At 45.1% G+C, this 12,908-nt stretch overlaps 1 protein-coding gene across 7 annotated transcripts in view; it reads right to left on the bottom strand.

The window, feature by feature from the left end:
* ZDHHC3 (zDHHC palmitoyltransferase 3) overlaps window positions 1–12,908 on the bottom strand; it is a 37,741-nt gene that overhangs the window by 23,737 nt on the left and 1,096 nt on the right. For 2 of the 7 annotated variants that reach the window (XM_086848255.1, XM_086848275.1), the window contains exon 1: window positions 9,730–9,829. The exons of 2 other annotated variants lie outside the window; for them this stretch is intronic. The gene's annotated coding sequence lies outside the window, so the exon portion shown is untranslated. Of the gene's footprint in view, window positions 1–8,521; window positions 8,657–9,725; window positions 9,830–12,908 lie in introns of those variants that run through there. 3 more of the 7 variants (XM_086848286.1, XM_086848272.1, XM_086848287.1) reach the window with 3 other exon arrangements.

Here is a 12,908-nt window from a genome sequence, read left to right as displayed (position 1 = left end):
TTCACCATTAATTATGTTGTCAGCCAAAAAAAGTTCACACTAGAGCTATTTTTGCCTTTAATTGTTTAAAAATGGATACAATTTACAGAAAACATAGAGAATTGCAGAATTCCCTAGGACTTCCAATTTTTCTCCAGATTTTATGGCTAAGTTCTGCCAAGTACAAGAAGAAAGATCTACTCCATCTAACACCAATCTAAACAGAGATGTTGCTGCCCCTATCTCACCAGGGAAGGAGATTGCAGTTTACTTTTCAGTTGTTCTATTAAGAAGACCAAACTGAAAAGAGGGCAATTACCCTTTCACAGCCAAAGAATAAGGCTATTAATGAGCAGGATGATTAATTACATCCAAGCACAGAAGTGATGAGTTTTGTGTGCCTGAATGCAAGTGTTACGAAGAGAGGTACTGGAACTGCTGTGGCCACAGTGTGCAGCAAAAGCCAGGAGCACAAACTTCCTAGGTGCACAGAAGCAGATGAACTAGACCATTTAGAATATTTGTTTTCTAACACAACTCATATAAATAAACTAGAAGAATTAGGTATTTTCTCATCTTTCCACTTTGAATATTTAATATGCTGCCAAGCGAGTTTAAGATTATTTATGAATCTGAAGAAAGTCACGTGGATTAATGTTAAAGCATATCAGTCTTGTATTTATACACACATCACACAGAACAGAAATCAAGATGAAAATGTCCTTGTGAGGATGTCATTTACTTTGGCAAGAAAAAAAAACACAACAAAAAATCCATTCCTCATTCACAAAACTCACTTAACACATTGTAATTACTCCGTATTTTAAACACAACTATAATTTAGCCTCATGATTCCTGATATTTAGGAAGACTCACACCTGACATCAATGTTTAGTTGACAAGAATATCACATTACATTAAAAAGTAAGAAAGAAAACTGCAATTTAGGTGTTCAATTTTCAATCAAAAGTTTAGATTGACACATCAACTACAGTAACAAAGCTGGGACAGTCCTGAAAACAGACTCTCAGGACTTTTTGCCTAGACTCTGAGCCATTTTTTTTCCCCTAAGGTTTTGTATCCCAAAGCAAAGGAATCTAACAGTCACAGGAAAAGCAAACTCCTGTTTAACAAAAGAATCAGTTTGACAAGTCACCTTAAGGTCAGTATTAGCAAAGACTGACTGAAAGCTGAACAAATACACAGTGATTAAGCTGTGGGTTTAGTTCTGAGCAGCACACTTCAGCAGTGAAATAAAAATTAATCTCTCTTGCAAGTGCAGAAAGAGGTTTCACTCCAATAAAAGTTTTACAGCTCTCTCTCAGAAATATTATTGAGCTAAACTGGGGAAAAAAATAAGAAAAACCTATTGCTGTGTAACTGTCTAAGGAGAAACTGGAAGGAGCCCTGAGGCCTCCTCAGTCTCAAAGTCTGGAGACCCATTTCTGCAGTGAGTCAAGAGGACAGCACACAGGCTCCTGATTATGGCTGAATGAAAAGTTTGTTATTTGATGTACTTTGCCATTAAATGCTTGCTTTAGAGGCCTCATTAGGCAGCAAAATGAATCAGTACATAAAAACCATACATTGAGAAATACATATGTGTTTCAGTGTTCATTATCTTAAGAGTCAAGCTATAGGAGCTTGGAGCCTCAGCTTCCCTCCCACATGACCCGGTTAGTGGGGCTTTTTAAATTCCTTGTTCTTACATACACAAACATCTGTTTTGGTTCATGTTGCCCAGTTTGGTATTATCAGATAAATAATACAACCAAAAAAAAAAAAGGTTGTAGCAGGGTGGGAGCAGTAACTTGCCCTAACTGGTTTGCCTTTCAATCACGCTGCATATGAACTTAATTTATAAGACAGATGGAATATGTCAGCTTCTCCTGCTCTGGAGAAAATAATATGTAAACAGTGTAGGCAAAGGGCTTAAGGACTTAATCTTGGTGTCAGGCTACAAGGGTGGCCACTAGGTAAGTGTGAGACACAATGACAACACACACATCAAGTCAGCTTAATGACATGACAGAGCAAAGACCTTTTCTTTTTATCTGGAAGGCATTTGGCAATACGGGAACAATCAAAAAGCATGTAATACATAAGTTAGAAATGTAAACAAAACAAAAATGAAAATCCACTTCCTGCTACAATGAACACTTAAATATGCTATTACACCCTATATAAACTGTCTTTTCACCTGCCATAAACCATGTCAAAAAAATCTGGTTTTTAATGGCCTGTGACAGCCAAAGAATGTGCTAAGAATGTACAAACAAACGATGTGGGCCTTCACCCAATAAGCACCTGAAAGCTCCCTGAGGTTCTGATGGAAAACTTACAGCAAGCTTAAATCACCATCATCGTGAACATGCTGATTTTCATGTAATCATTCATGTCAGTTAAGTCAAGCACATGGGTCTGACTTGCAAAGCTACAGCATTACAATGTACATTGCAACCATTTCCTCTATTACAAGTCCATTAACACTGAACTTTGGGAAGAGGTTACATTTTCACTCTGTCATATGAACTAAGTGAATTTTGAGTTCTGCAAATTACACAAAAACAATACTGGGGAAAAAAAAGAATAAAAAGAAGACAGATCAGGGCAGATCATGGACTTTGTTTTTTAGGTTTTTCAGTTTGTTTTTCTATTTCCTTCAAAGAAATACTTCCCAACAGCTTTTATGACACACAGAGTACCTGAGAGCTGACAACACTGAAGTTAAATTTTTATCATCAAAAGGAAGCAAACATACGTAACTAGTCATACTATATTCACAACAGCTAAAGTAGGCACTCTAGATCCACAGGACAGATGTCCTTTTATACAAAACCAATCAGCTCCAGACAGATAGAGAGAAACTGCAAAAGAATTCATTTTTAAGCTTATTTCATTTTTCTGTACATAAAACTGCATAGATTAAAGCACCACATATTTAATCTTCCTTTGCAAGAGATGTAAGAGAAGGTGAGTTTCCTAACTAAAAGGGTTTTTACCTATGCCTCTCCTGCCACAGTTCCATGCAGCCAAAACCTAACAAGCTTGTGAAAACTTGTCAAAGCAGAGATAATAAGAAAGTATCAGTATTTAAATGCATTTTCCTAATGGCTCCTGCAAAGCCTAAAAAGCTTTATCTGATCTGCAGGAGTGCAATAAAACAGGCCAGCTATGCTGCGAATTTTTGGCAGTCTCCTGCAGATTCATCCAGATATCCACTGGCATGGCAGCTTCCAGCCCCTGGACGGTCAATGGGACATTTCTTACAGGTCTGTGAAAGGCAGCTAAAAAAAGCAAACCTATTATTAGCAGGCTCAAATTTGCTACAGAGATCTGTACTTCCACTGGAATACTTTCGGGACTCTGCACATGGTTAAATAAAAACCAACCAAACAACGACCAAAACAAACTCCACCCCAATTTGGGCTAAAAACCCAAATGGGTAAAAACATGATCTTGGATTATAATGGCAAAGGCAACAGGGAAGAAGCGGGCACGGAAGTTAAGTCTGCGTTTACAGGACACCCGATGACTCAGATCAAATTATCACAGGGCAAAGTCAGCACTGCCAGCCCTCCTCCAGCCACCCCAGGAGCAGGAAAAGGATTGTGCCTACCACAGATACTTCTTCATTTTTCTCCTGGAAATTCAGGCTACGTTAAGGAGTATAGTTACAGCCTAAATACTACGTTACCAGCTATGCATCTGCTTTTAGCAAAAGGTAAGAAACATCTCAAGATTGTCCTGAATCCTTTGGCTCCTGAAGTCAGGCAATTTCAACACTTTCAGTTCCCCTACTGAAGAAAAATGGCATAAAGAAACCTTAAAAAAATTACAAGACTTAAAATAAATGTGCGTTTCCTGAGGGTAAATGCACAGGCTTGGATTACCTTCCGTGAAAAGGGGACTAGAAAGCACGTAAAACCAGATGGTAACCAATATATAACATTTTTCTATACATTAAAGGAGTAAGTGGCTGCAATATAATGCTTTATAGTAATTATTTACAAAACTGTTTATAACATCAACTACTTTGATGTTATTTTCTATTTTTAATTTATTTCTTATTTCAAAGAGGTCTCACACGAACAAGACCTTAGAAAAAATTGCTCACGCTAAAATCATACTTTCATTATTTTTGTCAGAAGCATCTTTTTAGAGGGGAGGATTTAATTGAAGTCATGCCTTCCTGAAGAACACTTTTGAATATGAGCGCAAATACACAGAGGGAACTTCTCCCTAAGGAAAGAAAGGGAAGGGGGAAATTATCTCAAAGATGTCTGGTCACATCTAGAAACTCCATCCTGAGGGCTTGGATCGGGCTGAGAGGAACAGCCTCAAAAGAGATGCAGCCACATAAGGCACAAACACCTCAGTCCTCTAATTTACATCAGTGTAGACAAGAAGCAGCTTCAACAGTGCCAGAGGAATTCCGTCAGTAGAACTGAAAGGAAAATAAGGCCATGTTTTCTGCATTACAAATACAGGGGTTTCCCTATCCTGATGCTTGCGGCATGCAGTCTCTCAGGGCACATGGTAACAGCTTCCTGGTTGATGTCTGTATCATTTCTGTTTAACTAATGGACACGTATTGTATCAATAAATTATAATGCAATAAAGACTGACCTAGGAGTCTGAGTTATCTGGTGACTGCACCCCCACCAAAAGGCCTGTCAGCTGCTAGCCTGAGCAAAGGAGAGCAAAGACAATGTAGTTACTGTCCAAGGTACAAAAACACTGGACCACTATGGATGAGTGACAAAATTGGGGCAACATGTAGAAACAGGGTACAAATCACAAGGGCACCAAGACTGAGGTCAGACTTGGATCTGACTTGTTCTGGTCACAAAGCTAGTGATCTTAATTTAATAAATCTTTTATCACAGATAGAAAGTACTTTATAAAACTGCCATTAAGTAATGAACCTACAAAATAACTGGTACGTTTTTAACTATCAGAGCTGCAAGGGGAACAGAGAAATTCTGTCACTTCAATCTCACAGTTTCCCGATAGACCAAATACACACAAGCTACTTAACCTATGTCAAAAGAGAAATATTAATCCTGAGCATACCATCTTTGTTGCATTGCCACCTATCTAAAGTTAAGCATTCTAAGGAAAGAGCAATCGTGCAGGAGAGACTGCACCAGGAAACAGAAAACAACAGATGGGGATGTCATGCTTTCCCACAGCATTGCAGTTATCCTCAATGCACAGCCTTACGAGAGACAAAACAAGAGAAGCTGTCCTGGTCTTCTGGGCAGCTTTGCAATTTACATGCTGACTCAGAATTTAAAATAGCAAGCCACTGGATTAGGGGAATGTAAATTCTCAATTTGTCCTTTATCAACTTCTTTGTTTTTTTTTAAAGAAAGACAAAAAATTAAAGGGGAAAGTTTATCTATAAAACTGGAATTATTTTTAGTTTCAATTTAGAAAACCACATAACTTTCATGGCATAAGGAATATGTTTTGCAGAGCAGGAAAGAGCTGCAGTTTCTACATTTTAATCGTAATAAGAAGCTGGCAGAACCCTTCTAGTCTAAAAAAAATATTCTAAATAGTATCATTCAAGGCAGGAAGAGCACTTTAACTACCAGACATACGTTTTCACTCAAGATGGTCTATCGCAGGATTTGGCTCTCACCTGCTTTTGCTACAGCCCCCTCTTCACAAGCACGAACAAGTCACTCATTCTCTGATTTTATTCCCCCGCCTGTAGTTCATTATTCTGCCTTACCACATAGGGGCAGGTAAAGATGTAGGTATGAAGACTGTAAGGCATTTAGATTTTAAATCCACATACTACACCTAAGCGGATCTCTAAGCTGACTACAGAAAGTACACAGGGTATACATTAATATAATACATAAACAACACAGGGACCAAAAAATTATCACCTCTGTCCTGCAAAGTTAAAATCACAACTAGAAGAAATGTATGCTGATACTTCAGAGAACTGGAAAAACCTGCAGGTTCAAAGTTGTGTAGGTTAAAGCTTTTGAAACATAGCAAAGAACATCTGAGTTGGCAAACTAAGCATTTCTTGTTTTGCTCACTTTAGCATTGGCAAGCAGAAGAGATCCTTGCTGTCATAAAAAATAGAGCTTCTGTGTATAAACCTTAATTTTCCTATCTTTTGAAATACAGAGAGTTCAAGACAAGACCAGCTACAATATCTATTATCTTCCTTATCTATTCTATGCTATATTGGACATCAGTAATTCAAGTGGCCACTGTAAAGAACAAAGATGCATATCACATTACTACCTCTATCACCTGCTACAGCCCTCTCTGTATCTATGGTATGGTACTACTGCCTTCCCACTAAGCCTGTATATGTCTTCTTTTACCTTTTTTTTTTTTTCCCAATAGCATAGTACTTTACCTTTACTCATTCACACCGTTTCAGCTTCAGCCCACTTGTTTTAACCTCTGCATGCTGCATCACATTTAAGATTGGTCATCCCTGTCAGTTCTGCATTATTGCAAAACTCACAGATGAACATGACAAACACACCATCCACCACCAGCCCAGGAGCAGAAACATCAACAAGGGCTTTGCATTTCCTCCCATTCAACATTCCTCTGTTGTTGAAAGATCTTAACAGTGGGTCTTCTGTGTCCTTTTTTACTTGCTGTTTTACTGGCTCCTGGAATAGTGTTTCCCAACACTCTTCTAGCTGAACTCTGCGCTGCTGTACCCTTCCCTCTCATTTCCTTACCTTTCCATGCCTTTCCTCTCTTTCTTTTTTCCCCCTCCTCTTCCACTCCTACCTCTTCTCCTGTAACAGCACCGGTTCTGTATGGTCACCCTGTAAGCTGCAAAGAGATATGGGGCTACAAGCCTAGACAAACCTCTTGCTGCAGTCTCCAGAAGCGCTGCAAGCAGCCCCCAAGCTGGGGACACAGCCAGGAGCAGGTAACAGGAGTTAACACACCAGTGCTCCCGTGCAGTGAGCCAGCACCTGGCTGCACCTTGCCTCTAACACCTTGCACCTCACTAGCAGGGAACTGCTGCCATATGGGGAGGTCTTTGGCACCCACACCCTACAGACAAGCTGGCTCGCTCTTTTGGACTCCCTCTCAAAAGGACAACGTGTGAAGTGTTACTGGCAGACTTGCTGCACTGCAGCTCCAGGCAAGGGCTATCTTCTTTCCTTACTGCCTGCACAAGCCAGGAAACACACAGCTTCAATTAGGAAAGCTTTAACTTCTCCTTTTCTTGTATACAACCTGAAGCTTCCGATCAGTTACATGCACAGGTTAAATATGATGTTCCAGTCACATTTAGTTTGCTTCAACCAGATAAGCACAGGATGCAGGGAATAAAAACTGACAACAAGCTATTCTGTCGTGTCACATTTTACATTATCTGCTGTCTTCTGCCAGGAATGCAGAAAAACTGTATTCCTGAATATTGACCTAAGAAAAAGGTCATGCCTACACTGCAGAGAGATCAGAGAAAAGCATAAGCTCACCCAACTAACATCTGCAGAGACTGGCTGAGCTACAGCCAGTCCATTTTCAGACTGACACAACTGTGGGTGCCCATCCCATCTCCTCTACAGGACAGATGTCCAGTTACAGCTGCGTGGGAAATGTCTGCACAGGAAAACTGGCTCCATGAGCAAGTCTTCCTGAAATAATGCAACACTGCAAGTTTAAACTGCATGGACTATGCAACACTGCTAGCTCCTGCTCTGCTGGGAGTGCACAGCAATCCACCCATTGAGAAAAGTAAATTCATATTAGGTAAAAAAAAGAGATATTCACCAAAGCTGAGCTAACATTGCCCAGGATACACACATACTGCTGAAGACTATCAGCTGTTCCCTTTGCTGACACAAAGGAAACTGCCCAGAAAAAACACAGAACTACTTGGGCACAGCAGACCTGCATCTGCTGTGCAATTAAGCATTCATCTTCCTGCAACCTGCTCCCATTGTTTGGATTAAATTATATTTGAGTACTTTTGTCTACAACCAAACAAGCAATTTTAAACTGAAATAGACACCCTTGTCTTTAACTACAACACTTAAAATGAAAATTAAAAGAAAACAGAAACACAGATGAGAATACCCAATAGATGTTACTGCTGTAGGTCCTAAATGTCACAACAAATACTTTGGGGTTTAGGCCGATCTGACATTTGCCCTTTTATAAACCTATAAACATAAAGAGTTTCTGAGTCACGCCTTCTAAATCTCAATGAACATTCAGTCAGACACAACTTACTACCAGCAGCAGGTCCCACTGGTGTCACAAACACTATTGCATCAGTGAGGCAGCACCAAGAGCTACGCTGACAGTCATAGCCTTTGAAGAAGTAGATCTTTATTGCACAAGGGGCTGCATTTTTAAAAGACTTAAGAATGGCGTGGCTCCCCTTATGATGACTCTTATCACTGAAATGCCTGTAACGCTACACAAAAGACTTATTTGTTGCTTTCATTAAGCAAAGAAAAACACGGTCCTTACTAATGCCTTGTTATGTACACCACAAAACACCCAATGCAGTCCACCCACTGTAACTCACCAGTCCCTCCCTTCTCTGTGATTCCACTGTATCAGAACAACCATCTAAATTTGGGCTCATTTCCTACAGATCTGACATTGCACGCACACCTTTCCTGCGCTAGGAGTCTGGCACGCTGTCGCGCTCTCTCGTGCTGAAAAACACAGTTTATCTTTTCTGAATCAGGATCAAAGGAAGAGATCTAAACGAACTTTGCTGTCCATCCCACATCCCACAGCGGTACACAGCGAGTGGAGAGCCCATCAGGGACCAGACTGCTGCCCCCTTCTCCCCAAGGCCCGTTTTCTTAATCGTTTTCTTGAGGTCTGTTTTCTAACGAGCCATCGTGAACTATTGCTTCTTAAAAATTTACCTTACAGTACTACTCCAGCAGCACTGAGAAGCTGCCGTTCTAAAGCAGTCCGGATGGCTTGCTACCGTCACGTAAAACTCACCATCCATTTCAACTAAACCCGCCACAGTACAGCGCCCTGGTTTGGCCAGGGATTGCTCCCGATGCCGCTGGTGCCATGGGACAGCCGCAGCCGCACGCCCGGTGACCAGGGCCACCTCGGGAGCCACCGGGGCAGCTCCACTCGCTGTCCAGCTGCTCGCTGGCGGGCACGTCCCATCGCTGCAACGCATTAGCCAATTACAGGACCACTGCAATCCTCTGACAGATCACAGGACCCCGACGAAACCGCTGGAGGCTCCGACTTTAAATTTCCTGCCGAGGGGACTCAACGCTGCTCCGAAAGGCCGCGGAGCAGACCAAAAACACGTATTTAGCCCGGTATCATTTAACGTGCTCAGCCTCCCACTGTTTAAAGCCCAGCGCTGGAAGGCGGCGAGGGGAGAGCGGGAGCCCTCCTCCCGTTTCCCGACCGATGCCCACAGGTCCCGGGCACGCCGCTGAGGGACACGACCGGCCGCCCGGCCCCGGCCCGCCGCGGGATGCGGAGCCCAGCGCGGCCCTCGGGTGGCGACGCCATCCCCGGGCTCCCGCCCGGCCGAGGGGCCGCGCGGGCCGGGGACACCAGGGACAGCGGCGGGACCGGGAGGCAGCTGGTGGAGAGGCGCAGGCGGCGGCGGGATGGCATCCCCCGGCGGCCCGCTCCCGGTTCCCAGCTCTCTGCTGCCAGTTCCCGCTCCCGCCCCGCTCCGGCAGCGCACACACCTGCCCGCCCCCCGGCACCCCCCGCCCCGCGCTGTCAGTCGCACCCACCTACCCCAGTGGCCGCCGCCGCCGCCGCCGCGGGTCCGGCGCGCCCCGCCGCCCCCGCGCCGGCAGCGGCACGGCACGGCACGGCACCGCACCCCCCCTTCCGCCGCCCGCCCGCCCCTTGCGCGGAGGTGGAGCGGCCGCCGGGAGGAACCAGGAAGTGAACGGCGGCGGCGGGAGGCAGCGCGTCCCCGGCCCTGCCCTTCCCCGCTCCGCCAAGGGCTCCCCGGCCCATGGACGGGCACCGGCTCCGGGCCCCGAGCGGCTCCGGACCGCCTGTGCCGACCGCGCGTTAACGGCCCGGGCGTGCGGCTGCCTGGTGGGGAACTGCGGGTTCTCTGAGGAAAAATCCCACACTTCTTTTTTGTTCTGACATGGAAACGGATGGCTCTGCCTCTGCGGGCACCTCTGAGCCCCAGGCAGCTTCAGGGTGGTTTTGGTTTGCGGGTATCCAAAATCTGCTGTCACCCAAGGAGGAGCCGTGCAGCGCAGAGCAGTGAGGATCTTTGGGGGACTGCAGTATCATTCTCAGGAGAAGAGCTAAGGGAGTTGTGCCTGTTCAGTCTCGAGAAGAGACTACTGAGAGGGGACATCATTAGTGTGTATAAATGTCTAAAAGGAGGGGGGTGTGGATGTGCCAAAGAGATGAGCCAGGCTCCTCTCAGTGGTGCTAAGCACTAGGATGCAAGGCAGTGAGCAGAAACTGATGCACAGGAAGTTCCACCTGAACATGAGGAAGAACTTTACTGTGTGGGTGACCATGGACTGGAAGAGGTTGTCCGGGGAGGTTGTCGAGTCTGCCTCACTGGATATACTCAAGAACTGTGTGGACACAAACCTGCACCATGTGCTCTAGGACAGCCCTGCTTGAGCAGGGAGGTTGGACCAGATGATCCACTGTGGTCCATCCCAACCTGACCTGTCTGTGATTCTGTGAAGTGCTCCACTGCAGGTGTCATGTTCAGAGCCAGAGCAAAGGCTGAGTTTGCTTGACACTTTCCACGTCAAGCCGCTGCTTCCAGCCTTTGCAGCTTTGCCCAGGTATCAATCATGCTGTGCAAATCTTCACATTTCAGGGGATTGCCTCAGGCTGGCTTTATTTGGGCTTGTGATGATTTGGCATAGCCTCTTTTCTTGCTAATGGGAAAGGGCCAGAAGAGGCTTCTGTGAGAAGCTGCTAGAAGCTTCCACCATGTCTGACAGAGCCAATTTTTGTCGAATGGCTCCAAAGATGAACATGCCGCTGGTCCAATTAGAGAGGTTGGTAACACCTCTGTGATGACATATTTAAGAAGAAAATCAAAACAGCACACAGGCAGTTTTTTCCAGGGGTGGCGAGGCACCACCGCCGGGGCCATCCCAGCACAGCGTATGGCGATGCGCTACAGCCACCACCGTCTCGGTGCGGCCCACGGCGAGCCTTGTGGGCCTGGGCACCCCTAGCCACCTGTGCTGCCAGCAGAAGGGCAGGGGTGGCATCTTCTCCTTCCTCATGCCCCGTGTGAGGAGAGGTGTTAAACAGCACCAGTGCCACAGCAGCTGCCACTGCCCACTCAGTGGCTACCTGGCTGGTGGTGAAAACATGGTGAGCAACTTTCAGTGCTGTAGGATCCCACAAGAATCTTTGAATTGGTGGAAATTGTTTGCAATGGTACGTACAAGCAGCAGTTTTTCTTCTAGTCAGAGGAGGAAGTGAGGACATCTGAGGGCGAACAACATGGTGGCACTATGGTCAGTGGAAAAAGGAGGAGAGGAGGTGCTCCAAGCGCCAGAGCTCAGAGCTCCTCTGCAGGCCATGGTGAGGACTATGGTAAAGCAGGCTGCCTCCCTGCAGCCCACAAGGTCCCCAGGGGATGCAGAGATCCACTCAGAGCCCATGAAAGAATTACACTGGAGTGGGTGGATGCTGGAGAAAACTGAGCCACTGGGATACCCTAATGGGGGGAGAGCCCCTGCTTCCAAAGATAAGAGAAAGAGGACTTGTGCTTCCAAACTAGAGCAGCCTATCCTTAGAGGACTGCACCCTGTGGATGAGTGACCCACGCCACAACAGCTTCAAAAAGACTGTTTGCCCATGGGAGGGACCCAAGGCATAGCAGAGGAAAGACTACTGTCCCTGAACAAACAGAAAAAAAAAATCTCAAGTGACAATTTGACCAAACCCCCCATGCCCTGTCTCCTTCTGCCATCAGTGGGAAAGAGGGAGGGGCTAGGAGGGGAAATGGTGTTTTAAAGGCTTATTTTACTTCTCATTATCCTCCTCTGACTCTGTAAATTTACTCTATACCTTTAAATTTGAACCTGTTTTGCCCTTAGAGTGTTTTTTCCCAGTCCTCATCTCAACTCATGAGCCCTTTGTTAATCTTTCTTGTCTCCTCTGCCCAGCTGAGAGCAAGAGAAGATCAGCAAACAGCTTTCATGGGTGCAGTGTCAAACCATGACATGGGCCAACACACGTCATTCATTTACCACCAGATATTGCTTTGCCTTTGTTAAAAAACAAAACATAAAAACCCCAACAAACCCAAGAAACAAGTGGCATCCTTTTTTGTGTGATAAGCTTCACTACTGCTTTGTGCTGGAATTTGTATGTCCTCAGAAGTGCTCTTTAGGACAAGAGGTTGCCTTCTGCCCTCTCTGAGGAAAAACGAGCCAAACCCACCTTTGAAAAACTGCTGTTTACATGTGAACAGGATTTGCTAGCTGAGCCTCTGGATGATGCATGAATTTGACTAACATTAGGTAGACTCCAAGTTGGGATGGCAGAAGTGGGAAAAAACCTAACAAATCACTCTTTCCTGACAATAGTAACTGTAAGCTGCTGTGGGCTAAGCCATGAGAGTCAGGAACTACGATGAGAACCAGAATGTCATCTCCCTGCACTCTCAGTGGAAATCATAGGGTGCATCTGCATTAACACTGTTTTGGATGAAGAATTCACTCACATTTTCATGTGAAACATGGAGTTTCTGATTTTTATCTCTTGTTTGGTTCACACTGTGCAATGTGAGGACACAAGTATCGCACTGGAAGTCAAATGAAGGGTCAGTCTGTGCTGGACAGCAGCACTGGCAGATGCTATTTTAGAAACCAGGGCCCTTTTATGCATGGGCACTGCCTTTGTCTGGCACTCCCCTGGGCCAGCAAGGAGACCTGGCCCTGCTCACCTCGCTGGGGTGAGTGGGG

The sequence above is a fragment of the Cyanistes caeruleus genome, chromosome 1 (genome assembly GCF_971803275.1).
Source record: "Cyanistes caeruleus chromosome 1, bCyaCae1.hap1.1, whole genome shotgun sequence".
Taxonomy (NCBI): Eukaryota; Metazoa; Chordata; class Aves; order Passeriformes; family Paridae; genus Cyanistes; species Cyanistes caeruleus.
This window is presented reverse-complemented; position numbering and strand designations above follow the sequence as displayed.